Below are 12,484 nucleotides of genomic sequence, written 5' to 3' on the forward strand. Positions count from 1 at the left end.
ATTAACTTCAGTTTTAAAAGCTCTCAGGCCTAATATAGCTCATCCAAATACTAATGTTGCCTTGTCTATTCCACAGGTCAAGGAGAACACCACCCAGACTGATGTTGACGACCAAAAAACTAACAAATGCAACAAATCACCCAGACCCCTCAAGTCAAAATATTCCTTTCCACGATCCAAACAATACAGACACACGTCCTGATAAAGTAACCTCTTCAACTTCCGAGCCCGCCCAAGCAATTAATCTGGAAATCCTGACCTGTGTTCCCAAGGCCAGGAAAACCTAAACTGGTGAACAACCGGATGAATTAACTTTGAATACTGTAGGACAATTCCTTCGCATTCGGGTACCACTTCTAGAAAAAGCCAACACCGAGCCTATCCTACCACCATGCTCTGTATCCTACAACTACTCGATTTTAGCCAGTCATTTCCATCTTTTTCATAAATTTCTCTTACAGATATTTAGAGCTTTGTATATATATATTAATCATGTATTCTTCTTCCTTAAAACAGTTTCCGACCACGGTCAGGGTATCGTATTCGGTGCTTTGATTGTGAAAGTGGGTTTTTCGAGGTATTTCAATATCCTCCTACAGCAAAATTATTTGCCTTGGCTTGTCGGATCTTGTAATCCGTACCCTGGAAAGGTGTCATGCCACGTTAATTTAGTTAATTCAATAATTATACTATAAAATTTTAAACTGTTAAGGTTAAGAGTTTAATATGAAGCCACGGTCTGACCGATAACCTTTCACTATAGTTTAACACCTCTAAATGTTTAAAACCTTAATACTAGAACTCGCTATCTTATCACAGCCTTGGTCTCTGCCGCCTTCTCTCCTTACAACTTTCCCCCAAACACAGTATAATAGTATCGTTAATTGTACAGCATGTAATAATCTCAGATGATCCGGTAGGTATCAAAGGTGCTAAGTAACATTAATATTTGTCCCCTAGTAGAAACAAACCCTAATTCCGCGAGCGTGGATGAGGAGAAACAAAAATTACTGAACATATCTGGTTGTCTCTCAATCGATTCACAAACCAGAACTACTGCCTTAAATATATATATATATATATATATATATATACATATAAAATGTTGTACTCTGAGAATCGATGGACTCAGCAGACAGCGCAAGGTGGCTTTGCGTTAAGAAAATCACACCCACCTACCCTCTGAGAATCCAAAGAGTGGAGCGAAAATAGACACGAATTTCTGAGCGTTCGTGATTTCCGTTTTAGTTCTCTTAGCGGCAAGATAAGATTTAAAAATCAAAATAATGGTCATGGGTGGATTGGTCGAATATAGCTTAGGCACTACTTTTAACGCGTATGGCTTAACGTCATTCTTAAGATAACAAGTCAAATCAACTGCAAATCATTGGGTGTGATAAATATACAAGTTGTATTGTGTAGAGGTGGATTATTATATTAACGAAATTAGAGATTTCAAAAGTGGTTTTATTAATTTTAATTTCTGTGACTCTTGTGTAAGTAACATTTCATCATTGATGTTGAATTTATTGTTAACTGTAAAATGGATTAGGATATCCAACACCCGTTTCGTACGTGAGCTTACACGTTAAGATAAACAACGTCACCTTTTGTTTTAGTAACAGATATAAGGTTACTTATTTATTTATACTGATACTATTTATAATAATAATTATGATGTGGTAATCACTGATTCTTGTGAAGTACTGCCGTTAACTGTTGATGGTAATTCGTTTCGTAGTCCATCGTTTCCCAAACTAGGGTTCGCGAGATCATACAAAATATAGTTTTAAGTATAAATTAACGAATATTTTGAAGTACAAAAAGTAATTTGCTATCGCTTTGTATATATATATGTATATATATTGGGGAAGGGGGAATGTCATGGCCTTAAATGTTTTAAAAGAGTGGCAGCAAAAGGACGAGAACTTCTGTTATAGCCAATTACAGTATCATACTCGTAATTAGATCTAAATTTGTTCACCTTTACTTTTTAATCTTAAATTTTGTCATTTCTTATTATTTTCATGATGCACATAAATCAGATTCAAATGTCTTTACTCTGTTAATTTCTCAAATAATCTTGTAAACTTCAATAAGATAATCTTTGTTCTTAATATAAACCTACCTAAAACCTTGGCTCATTGTTTAGCTTATTTCAAAAATCGTTCTAACAACATTCTTTGTAAAGTATATTTAATGAAGTTTTGAGAATATAAATTTTCATTAAATTTGTTTTTAATGTTATGTATTTGTAAGAAATTTAGAATATGATACAAATGTTAAATCATATAATAAATGGGCCATTGGTTGAAATATGTCTGGGATTATATGAACAAATATGTTGTTTAGATCCATAGGGAAGTTTTTAAAGGTCAAGACAGTGATATGTATATATAATTAGTGAAAATTTTACCTAATTTATTGTTATCAAGCTGTAATTGAATCATCCTGCTATTATTAAGTAATTTGGTAACAAATTGTAAACAGTATATATTAAATGGCAGTAATGACCCGTGTATTAAAATTTAACCCAATTATGAATTATTTAAACTTCATATATTTGTAATGGTTGTTAGTGGATAAGTTAGTTTAGATTATTCATTAAAAAGAAGAATGCAGCATCCAGTCCTTTTAATGACAAAAAACTTACATAATTTAACTTCAGATTCTCTAGGTTAACTTCACAAATGTTTCCTGATAGGCCAATAGCTTACAGAAGTTGCTAACCATAACAGTACAGTATCTCTTGATTATTTTCACATTAGGCCCATATACAAAATGTTTGAAAAGGGAGTTCTAATCTTGTGAGATCAAAAACCAATACATACTGTGCAAAATATACAATCAGCAAGCAAAACATCCTAGTACTATGGAGTGTTGGGATATGCATTCCAGAAATTTTGTTATAAAAAAAATAGGTGGCATGAAATTAAATCTGGAAGCAATTTTGTATGAGATAAAAGTTAAACACAAAAATGTAGACGATGTACAAAATGTTAAATGTCATCAGCACCACTATAATTATGTAATCATAACCTTTTCATCTCACTCTGTGCCTGTCATTTTATGTTACTTTTGGGAGTTAGTAGTTGTAGTACTTTTAAATACTATCTCATTATTTGCAAAACTCAGCTGACTAACTCTCTGACAGGAACAGACAAACTAACAAATTTGTTAACTTGGTAATTGGTCGTATACCGTAACAAACCAATTGATTAAATTATACTCCATTTTATCCTGATTCGTGTTTTTATACTACTTAAATAATATTTTAACTTTCATGAATATTTTAATCAGTAAACCACATGTTAAGCATGTAATACTCTAATATAAAATTTTCTTTTCACAAAACAATACATTTTAGTTCAAAGAAAAAACAGAGCTTACAACATACTTCTTTCTTGGAATTTGAAGATCTGTATACAATTCTGTTACAAACATTTAAATGAAAAGAAAAAACGGAGCTTACAACATACTTTCTTGGATTTTGAAGATCTGTGGACAGTCTTGTTATACAAAGAAGACAATGATGCATTAAACATCTAATTAAGAATGAAGTAACTTGACAATTTGCAGTGTTATTATTAACTTCATAATGCTATAAGCTATATTTTGTTATTTAATGTTTTTATTTGATAAAAGGAAGTAATGGTGTAATTAATTAGAAATTCTGTGAAGTACATAGAAATAAGGCAATATTGTAAATACAATAACCAGTGAAGTAAGGAGCAGTTATTGAGTATTTAGTGAGTGATTCACTTCAGTGTCAGAAAACTTATTCAGTGCTACAAGGGAGAGTTATGAGTATTTTACTGTTCAATTATTTGATGAATTAGCTGTTTATCAATTTAAACTTAGTTTAGCTTGTAATAGTTTTGGAATTTATATTGAAAAGTTTTATTTGCAGAATGAGATCTGCAATTGAATGGCTATAGTAAATGTAAATGGAAGAAATATATTGATTTATCATTACATAGATTGGTCTTGGCATTATTTTTACCAATAACTCCAGAAGAACCTGCCCAGTAATAGAATTCATCACAACATTGGTGTCATAAGTTGGATTATTTTGATGAAAATGAAATAGAACTTTGACTGGATTTCAAGATGAAAGTGGTACAAGCATGAAATGATGTAGTAAACTGTGGAAAGAATGAGATAGTATGTTAAAAGAAAGGAAAACCAAGAGTTAAGAGACCGGAATTTAAGAAAAGAGTTAAAAGAAAGAGACATAATATTTAAAGAAAAGCAAAAACGGAAAGTTGATCTGATTGAAGACAAGATTGAAACTAGTGGAGAGGTACAGGGGATTACAACAAAAAGATTGAAGAATTACAAAAAGTCTGTAATGACAAAACTTAAGAAATGCAGAAATATTAGAAAAGTGAAATTTGTGAAGTAGAAAATAGCACCAGTGGCACGGTAAAACATTTTGAAAATGAAATGTTAATCTATTGATCAAATCAGTCATACCTCTTTCTTTATCTATTCAAGAATTCTGACCAAAAAATACTATTTACTATTAAATATGGAACAGGAGAACTGCTGTTTTACTGATTATGTCACTGATTGCCAATTATTACAGCACACATTTGGCATGATTCTGATTATATCCAATAAAGTTGATGATGCTATTTTGTGGTGTTGTAATAACTTCAGAGAATTTACTTTGAAGCTTCATTAAATTTGAAATAGTTTAAGTTGAATAAACGTGCCATGAAAAATAAAATCATGATCAGTTTTCCATTTTTTTATTTGGACAAGTGAAAAATAAGAATGTGGGACTGATTTTGTGGTTGGTACATGATCGACACAAAAAGTTATATGACCACTGTGAGAAACACATATTGTTGAGGTTCATTCCCTAAATTCTTTATTCACTTCAGGAATAAGTACAGAGACATTTGTTATCACTCTAAATATTGTAAACTAAATCAGTTTCTAAACTAAACAGATTGTTCCACCTAAAGGTCAAATAAAGCGACAGTGTTTGAAGGTTTTTATTTGCAATCTGGTATGATTCTAAGGCTTCCAAGTAATGTAATATAGGCTTACATGCACATGGTGTATGCTTAATATCTGTGCATAAGCTTGTATGTGAATTGTGTGTTATAGGGTTAGCTGCATACTATATTGCATATAGCTCTGTTGTGCTAAGAATAAAGGCATTTCCCAAATTAACTTTTGCAAAAACAAATTGCAAGTCATTCTGCTTTTAGAAGATACAATAATAATAGTAAGAGTTAAAGTTCTTCTTTAATGTGAGCTTGAGAAATTCAGTGCATCAAGACAGACATTGTAGAAAGAGCAAAAAATAATTGTTATTTTTAAGAGCTGCTAAACTGAGAATAAAATTTAGTTTAGAAAAAGAAACCATAGTGCAGTACTAATGGGGAGTCACATGGTATATCATTTTAAGATTTCACATGAAAAATTTGCATAGATCTCTGGCAAATTCACAATATATATTAGCTCTGTACATAGGGTACTGTTATTGACCATTTGGTATACTTTTGCTCTCTAAGGAATGAGTGTTTTTTGTGACGTGCAGAGTATTGTTTTTTTAACCTTTGTTTCATTTAGTGTATCATATAAATGAATGAGAAACAAGCAGTGATTGTTTTAATTTATGACATTTTATTTTATGGTGAAAAATTTCTTATGTTTTGTGTTGAAAGAAAAAAGTTCAGAGTCGTGATTGTAAGCATACTTACAAATCTGACCAGTTTATTTTCATTTTCTTGGCAGTAGGTTTTTCTTGATCAGGTAATACGACAAATTCTACTGATTCAAATTGCTGAACCAGTTATTGGTAAAACACTAAGGAAAACGTATTTGATCTAAACCTGGTACCACAAATGCTATGCCATCTGTGATTGCTGGAACTTTCTGGAGTACTCTAGCCATGACATCACCAAATTAAATTTAAGATTTTTGCCGGTCAATTCTTCAGCAGTGCCCAAAGAAGAAACCTATTGTTTATGATAGAAAAGTACCATAGAAGGCATGTGTGGCTCAGTTTGAAAATGTTTCCACAAGTAAATGGGTGGGATAGTGAAAGCAAGTTATTTAACTTGTAGATGAAAGTTTTTCTTGTAAAGACATGACTATTTATTTTGGGAATTTTTGAATGGTTTTGTATATTCACCTTTATCTTCTTTATACACTTTTTATGCTTTTGCCATTCCTTCATCATTATTATATTCAAAGTGTATATATATATATCAATGAGCAAAAACAAGCCCAAACAATAAAACAAAATTTAATTACAGATGCCACATAAATTAAAGGATCCTCAGGATACAGGTTATAACATGGGATATAAAATGTGTTCTGGGTTTTGTTAATGATTGTATGCATTTTACTTTTGCCATAAAAATACCCATGGCTCATTTTATATCGCATCTTATAGCATGTACCATGGGAATCCTTTTAATTTATGTAGCATCTTTAATTCAGTTTTATTTTGTGTTTGAGCTGGATTTTTGTTCATTTAAATGCCAGTTATCACAGGTTTGGATTTGCTGTTTTTAATGCTGTCCTTTTCCTTTTGATTTTATTTTTATTTTCTATACATACATATATATGTAATAGAATTTTCTGATCATAAATAAGAAAAAAGTTGAAATATTAAAATGAAAGAAAGTCATTTCAGTATTTTTTAAAATGCCTCAATTTTTTTTGGAAATTTCACATTATAAAAGATAGAATTAAACTACTTAAATTATAAAACAATTTTAAACTTGATATTAGACACCTTAATTAATTATATCTTAAGTGTTGCACAAACTGGTAAAGAAATAACATCAAGAATATTAGTGGTAGTCTCCTCCTCCCTTAGTCCAGAAAGGGTTAAATATGGTTGCATACATTTCACTGTGGGATACTGTGCTTTCATTTGCTGAATGATTATAGAAGGTTAAAAAATTTGTAAGGTTATTGAGTTGCTATTCCTGTTTTATATCTGTTACAGAACTTGGAGTGTTAAATATAGTGATATCCACTCAGAATGTGGTGTGGAGACTTTTCAAATTTACATGAAGACTTTCTAGAATTGTTTGATTGTAAGTCACATAAACATCAGATAATTGAGGTGAGGATTATTTGTAAAATGAATAGACAGTATTTTTAAGTTACTTTCTCATCTTACAATAACTTTAAAAAATGTATACATTTTTGTTGTTTGAAACTAATAAAAGTTCCAAACCATTAAATACAACTATTTTGTCTTTTTCGATTGAAAATTTTACAAACATTACAAAGAACAGTTGCTTTATTTGTATGTTTGATTTATTTGCAGCTGTTGTATAAAAAATTAACTCTAACAACAAGCATAATTCTAATACTTTTTGTATAAGCTATGCATGAGACACCTGATTTACTTTTTATTTAAAATATTTTGCCCATTACATTGGTTATATAATTATTATTTACATTAAAACAAAAATTTTGATAAATTCTAAGAACCTATGAGAGAAAGCAAAGGAGAATAATGTAGTTTCAAATAAAGCAGTGAGATTTCTTCAAAAGTTTGTTAAATTTGAACAATCACATTGTCATGTTATTGTTGCTGTATTGATTATTTGCTGAGAAATCTATTGATAACTAAAACCAATATCTCAATGTTTAGAGCTTTGTAATGCATCTGCACATATTTTAATTATTTTATTTGGAGCCAAATGTTGTGTGAAGTATCAGGACAAAATGTTAAGTGTACAGTCAGTATACCTGTGTCTGAAATAACTTGCATTCTTTTTTATGATTTTTATAGATTTCAAACAAAAAGTAGCAGTGATTGAATTTTGTATCTAAATAATAATGTTTTTGTTGAATTTATGTCATTAGCACTTCTGAAAAAAATGATATATATTTTTCATGTGTATTGATCTTCTGTTTTTCTTTTTTATAAATATTGTAGTATTATGCTAACAAAATTTAAACATTTTAAAAATCAGATAACTCTTACACTTGAGACTGCTTTTGAGTATGGCTTGTAATTAGTGGAATTTGTTAACTGATTGATCATTGGACCAATAAAAATTAATTTATTTAAAACTTAAGAATTCTTACATCAGACTAGAATAGTTGGAGTAATTCAAAGTTGTAATAACTGGGAGTACTGTTGATATGTTCGTTAGATCTGCTCACAAGATTAGTTGTTCTCTTTCAGTGCTGCCCCTATATGCACCTCCCCTCTGTTTGAATTAGTATATTGCAACATGTCCCTCATGCAAATCAATATGCATCATCTATTACCCATTGGTAGCATTGCATGGTCGCGTGATACATGTGACTCCTTCTACACTCATTTACCACATCTTCACTTCTCTTTGGTAGCTTTTGAATACAAACATTTTCTTTAGTGCTCCCCATAGTGACACATAATTTAATTTTTGCTTTAAGTGGTTCTTTTTTATATATATTTAAAACATTTTCTCCCAGTTTATTATTGTCACTATTTCTGCACATAATTTTGTGTAGGTTTTGCAGATTATGAATTCTGAAGTCAACCTTGCCAATTTAGCGTCACACCAACATCCAGTGTTTTGTCTCAGACCTCAGGTGTGAGCAATTTGATAATGGATCTTTCTGCTTTGGTACATTGGAGATTAAACGTTACATAGGTAAATCTTTCTCCCCTGATATCACCAAGGCTCCTTAGGCTTTGGTTAAAATTACTCAGAATGATGAAGGTTTTGACAGTCTTTTTCCATTCCCCTGAGTTTGTCTTTCCTTCCCAATTCCAGCCTGGAGATTCACTTCAGCCTTCATGGATTTTTTTTGCCAGGTTTGTGATATTTTTGTTTCTTTCCTGTATCTCTTACTTCCCTTGTCCTTTCTTGTTACATGAGCATTCTTCTCAACCTTTTATGGTATTTCTTCCTTCTTCTGATATTTGGGTCTATGCAGATCACTTTATTTCCAAATTAAGTTAAGGAATCAGCATGCCATGGCCACCAAGAGTCTCTGGTCAGTATGCCCTTTCTTACCATCAGGTGGACTATCCGTTTTTGGATCAATACTTGTTGGGTTTTTTTATTACCTATTTGAGGGATGGCTCTTGAACCCAGTGTTAGTCTTATATGTTACTTATATTCTTGTCTTTGTCGTTCCCTTACTACCCTTTTCAGGTATCTTTCTTCCATACATCTGCTCTTGGAGGCTTTCTGCTGAATAAGGGATTTCTAATGATACTCTTCTCCTCCTCTCATCCACATTGTCCCATATATTGTCCTCAGCTTTGGTGTCACATGCATGGTTTCTTTCTTATTGGAACATTATTGGTAGGCATTCAGTTTTGGTTTTTGTTAATTAACCTTTTAACTTCTCTCAGGGATGTAAACTTGCTTATGTTATTAGACATTATATGTTTGATACTGCCCCTGACAGTATTGAGCCACCAGTAACAACAGCCCACAGCAGTTCACCCTTTCAACTTTTCTGGCTCATATCTATTAATCAGAGCCTTCCATACCACCTGTTCCTGTGTTTTGTCCTTCATCCTCACATTCATTACCTGTTTCTTCAAATTGGGTACTTTCTTTTGTTGAGGTTGTCAATGATGTACCACCTGTTGCCAACAGTACCAGTGAATACCTGGTGTGTTCAAATCTGGTGGGAACTCAACTGTTGAATTTTCTTCCTCACTTACTTCCCTTTGTTGATGATCAGTGGGTGATGCAGGTTCTTTCAAAATATTTCAGTATCAAGTTTGTCTCTCCATCTCTCATTTCTCCTCACCCCATTTCCTTTCCTTGAGATCCTGTGACTTGCCAGCATCCGTCAGAAGCAGTTTAGGATTTACAGTGGGCTATCAGATCAGTTCACCATCCCTCAGGGTTTTTTTATTCACGTCTTTTTGTGGTTTTCAAGAAATCTAAGAATTGGAAGCAGGTCGTGCCTCAGCTGCTTCAGTGCACTTTCCAAGTTCACTGTGGAGGCTCCTCTCACCCTGAGATAGGTGTTTTCACTTGGGTTGTGAATGACATAAATGGATGTCTTCAATGTCTACCACCTCATTCGAATCACACTTTATTCTCAACCATATCTTTAGTTTGTTCATCTTGGGGTGGTTTACTAATTTCAGACACTCCTCCTTGGACTTGCCTTAGGTCCATTCGTGTTTTGTCACATCATTTGGGCCTTTGCTCCAGATATTTGTACATTTAGATGTGATTTAATGAGTACATCAATGACTAGTTTCTTCTAGCTCATTCCAAGCAGGGATTGACCATTTGCACTCACTAACTCCTTTCTGCAGCAGCTTGAGTAGGCTGGTTGATCAAATCGGAGAAGTCAGTCCTTTGACCAACCCAATATCTAGTGCATTTTTAGGTTGTCATTAACACCAACATCAGTTGTGCTATGTCTTCTTTAATTGCACATTCCATGAAACTTTTTATTCACTGTGCCCTCTTAGCTCAGTCATTTACTGCTTACAAAGTTCTGTTGCTTTTAAAAGGAAGTGTGGACAACCATGACTGCATCAATTTTTCTTGGTCATACCCATATGAGATCCCTGCAGTGGACACCTCACGAACAATTGAATGTTGTACAGGATCCTCTTAACCTGAAGATGACCTAGAAAGATTGAAACATTGTTCTCTCCTTATCAGTAAAAGTGCTAATACCCATACTAGTCACAGATCATCTTTCATGCCTGCACCAAATCTATCTTGTGGAGTGGTCCTTAGATTTGCTGTTTTTTGGGGACCTTTGCCTTCTATGAAGTTCTCTCCAGTTGGATGCATTTGCCAAAGCCTTCAGTACTAAGTTGCACCTCTTTTGATCACATGTACCACATCCACAGGTTCTGGCTGTCAGTATCTTCTGTCAGGATTAGTCTCACAAATACCTTTATGTGCACTCTAATCTCATTGTCAGGTCCTTCTGATTTCACCCTGTTGGCAAGCACAACCTTGGTTTCTGAGGCTACAGTGTCTGCTTCTCCCACCATCTGTCCCTCTTCCACTGTTTCTTTCCCTTCTTTTTCAAGTTCAGTTGCCTGTTCTACTTCTTAATCTCTTCATCCAGCATTTTCATGCCTGAATTTTGTCTAGTCCTTGGCGAGAAGATCTAGCTTCACGTGTAGAGTTTCCTCCTTATTAGCTATTTCCGTATGTCTATGTTCAAGTGTACTAGTGCAAGTGATAAGTCTTCCACTGTCGTTTGGCTGGCAGGGGCTTTCCTGCCAACAAATCTTCAGTGGATTGGGTGTCAAAATTTCTCATCTGGATTTTCAACTGTGGGTCTTCTGTCTTCTTAGATATTGGGTGGTCCTCTTTTATACCTTACATTTTTATAGATACTGCAGGATTTTTAATTCCTTTGTTCTCACTGTGCCTAAGCATTGACCAAGGAACAGAGCCTCCTGATCACAATACATGCAGTTAATCTGTCTCCTTACAGGATGACATGGCCTTTTGATGCTATTTGCACAATCACTAGAGCTTATCTGTCACTTTATAAGATGACATGGCTTCTTTATACCATTTACACTACTATGGAATTGATCCATCACTTTAAAAGATGATGTGGCTGTCATATCATTTACACTATTCATACATTGACCAAGGAAAAAGGCCTCTTGATCAAAATACAGAGTTGATTCATCTCCTTACAGGGTGATACGACCTCCTTACACTATTTACACAATCACTGGAATTTATCTGCCACTTTACAAGATGACATGGTCTCCTTATACTATTTATGCTATTATGGAGTTGATCCATCACCATACTAGTTGATATGGCCTCCTACTATTATTTTCTGCAACAGTTGGAGTAAATTTGTCACCTCACTGGGTGGCATGGGTTCCTGTTACACAGTCTGTACACACTGGAGTTGATCCTTTGTCACTTTCATTGGGAGCCTTCATCCTACTTTCACATGGATTTTGGTTCCTAATGTTAAGATTCCGAATTTGAGTGAACTAGTATACGTAACTCCTCACATGAGTTTATTTCATTCTTTTGGTGCCAAATGATAATTTCCAAATTGATGAAACAGTAATGATTCTTGTGTCATACCCAGTAATTGGTGTGGATCTTTATCACCAATTCTTGGGTTTGAGGTGAAGACAGATTATACATTTGGGTAAAAAGTATACCTGGCTCAGAAGTGGTGCAATTCCCTCTTCTGAAGTTAGATCTATTCCTCTTATTGTCTTATCAGCTAAAATCTCTCAATGAGAAGGAGGAAGGATTTTAGCTAATATTGTGGGAGGAGGTAAATACTATATCGAATGTTGTGATATACCTTACTCGAAATGTATTTCTGATAGGTACTTACCCTTTTTCACACTTCCCACCTTTCCTTCCTTTTCACTTCTCTGGTGTTCACACACCTACCAAATTTAAGTGAAGGTTCAGTAAAGTGTAGAAGGAATTGCATGCATTACATGAGCATGGTATGTCACTATTGGTTAATAGATAACACATGATGATTTGCATTAGAGACACATTGTAAGAAACTAATTCCA

The 12,484-nt window shown here is 33.4% G+C and overlaps 1 protein-coding gene across 4 annotated transcripts in view; it reads left to right on the top strand.

The window, feature by feature from the left end:
* LOC143240256 (uncharacterized) overlaps window positions 1-12,484 on the top strand; it is a 127,408-nt gene that overhangs the window by 10,079 nt on the left and 104,845 nt on the right. The window contains exons 4-5 of one of the 4 annotated variants that reach the window (XM_076482408.1): window positions 77-1,228; window positions 6,977-7,096. The gene's annotated coding sequence lies outside the window, so the exon portion shown is untranslated. Of the gene's footprint in view, window positions 1-76; window positions 1,497-1,527; window positions 1,633-6,976; window positions 7,097-12,484 lie in introns of those variants that run through there. The other 3 variants (XM_076482407.1, XM_076482409.1, XM_076482410.1) reach the window with 3 other exon arrangements.

Source organism: Tachypleus tridentatus, chromosome 13 (assembly GCF_004210375.1).
Source record: "Tachypleus tridentatus isolate NWPU-2018 chromosome 13, ASM421037v1, whole genome shotgun sequence".
In the NCBI taxonomy this organism is placed as follows: domain Eukaryota; kingdom Metazoa; phylum Arthropoda; class Merostomata; order Xiphosura; family Limulidae; genus Tachypleus; species Tachypleus tridentatus.